At 29.8% G+C, this 2,345-nt stretch overlaps 1 pseudogene; it reads left to right on the forward strand.

Annotated features, from left to right (window-relative positions):
* The first annotated feature begins 555 nt into the window (after positions 1 to 555).
* Positions 556 to 653, forward strand: LOC112390862 (uncharacterized; annotated as a pseudogene).
* The last annotated feature ends 1,692 nt before the right edge of the window (positions 654 to 2,345 follow it).

The raw sequence follows: 2,345 nt of genomic DNA on the forward strand, positions 1-2,345 counted from the left end.
GTGAAATAATATAAACAAATACATAAATAGAATAAAAGAGAGACCAGAAATAGAACCACACATATAGTCCAATCATTCTTTGACAAAGGGGCAAAGACAATGCAATGGAGAAAGAATAGACTTTTCAACAAATGGTGCTGGAGAAGTGAACATTCACAATCAAACAAAAAATAGAACCGACTCACTGATCATATGCTTCTTACAAAATTAACTCAAAATAGATCATAGACCTAAATGTAAAATAGAAAACTATAGTTCTTTTAGAAGATAACATAGATAAAATAATATAGGTGATCTTATGCTTGATGATGAGTTTTATATACAATACCAAAAACATAATCTAGGAAAGAAAAAAAATGGTGTTAGACTTCATTAAAATTTGAAACATCTGCTCTGTAAAAGTAATTATTAGGAGAACAAAAAGACAAGCAAGAGACTGGGAAGAACTGCTTGCAAAACACATAACTGATAAAGGACTTATATTCAAAACATACACAGAACTTAGCGAGAAGAAAATAAACAACATTATTAAAAATTGGGTAATATCTGAACAGAGTGTTTGCTTCGGCAACACATAAACTAAAATTGAAACGATACAGAAATAATTATCATGCACAAGAATTTTTTATATTTGTGAAGCTTTCCATATTTTTAAAACATAATTTGGCTGAAAGGATAAAACTTGTTTAAAAAGCATTATATAATGGTAAAATAATCAATTCACCAAGCAGATATAGCAATTATAAACATATATGCACCAAATTTCAAAGCTCTGAAATATATGAATCAAACCTTGACTTGAAGGAACAGATATACAACTCTACTGTAAAATAATGAATTCACCAAGCAGATATAGCAATTATAAACATATATGTACCAAACTTCAAAGCTCTGAAATATATGAATCAAACCTTGACTTGAAGGAACAGATATACAGCTCTACTGTAATAGTAAAAGATTAAACACCCTACTTTAAATAATGTATAAAACAACTAGAGATGATACCAATAAGGAAATAAGGACATAAAAACATGACAGACCAATTGAATATAACAGACATGTACAGGACAGTCCACTCAACAAAAGCAGAATACACATTTTTCTCAAGTGCAACTGGAACTTTCTTCATGATAGATCATATTTTAGGTCACAGAATAAGTCTAAATAGGTTTTAAAGTTCAAAATCATATGAAGTATCATTTCTGATCACAAAGTAATGAAAATAGAAATCAGTAGCAGAAAGAAAATGAGCTAACCCCCAGATATATGGAAATTAAACAACATACACTTAAATAGACACTGGATCAAAGAAGAAATTATAGGTTTATTGGAAAATATCTTGAGACAAATGAAAATGAAACACAACATACCAAAACTTTTGGTACATTGTGAAAGTAGTACTAAGTGGAAAATGTATAGTTATAAACATATTTTTTAAAAACAAAAGCATCAAATCAACAACCTAAATTTACACCTTAAGAAAGATGAAAAAATGAACAAATTTAACCAAATCCAGCAAAAGAAATAAAGCAATAAAGATTAGAGCAGAGACAAGTAAAATAGAGAATAGAAAAGCAATAAGAAAATCAATGAAAAGATAATCAAAATTGACATATCTTTAGATAGATTAAGACAAAAGGAAGAAGACTCAACTAAAATTTAAAAAAAAAAATAAAAAGGGCACATTACAACTCTTTTTACAGAAAAAATGGATTATAAGAGAATACAAGGACTTTCCTGGTGGTTCAGTTGTTAAGACTTCGCCTTCCAATGCAGAGGGTAAGGGTTCGATGCCTGGTTAGGGAGCTAAGATCCCACATGCTTCACAGCCAAAAAACCAAAACACAAAACAGAAGCAGTATTGTAAAAAATTCAATGAAGACTTTAAAAATGGTCCACATCAAAAAAATCAAGAAAAAGAGAATACAATGTACAACTGTACACCAACAAATTGAATAACCCATATGAAATGGATAAATTCCTAGAAACACACAGTGTATCAAAACTGAATCATGAAGAAATAGAAAATCTGAACAGACCTAGAACTAGTAAAAGGACTGAATCAGTAATCAAAAGCCTCCCTCCAAAGGAAAATAACAGGACTACACTGGCTTCACTAGAGAAGTCTACAAAACATTTAAAGAATTAACACCAATCCTCCTCAAATTCTTCCAAATAAATAAATAAATAGGAGGGAACACTTCCAAACTCATTGTACAAAGCCATCATCACCCTGATGTCACAATCCAAAAAATATTTTACAAGAAAGGGAAGTTATAGACAAATATCCTTGATGAATATTGATGGAAAAAATCTTGACAAAATACTAGCAAAAAGATTTCAAT

The sequence above is a fragment of the Neophocaena asiaeorientalis genome, unplaced genomic scaffold, assembly GCF_003031525.2.
Source record: "Neophocaena asiaeorientalis asiaeorientalis breed wild unplaced genomic scaffold, Neophocaena_asiaeorientalis_V1.1 scaffold160, whole genome shotgun sequence".
In the NCBI taxonomy this organism is placed as follows: Eukaryota; Metazoa; Chordata; class Mammalia; order Artiodactyla; family Phocoenidae; genus Neophocaena; species Neophocaena asiaeorientalis.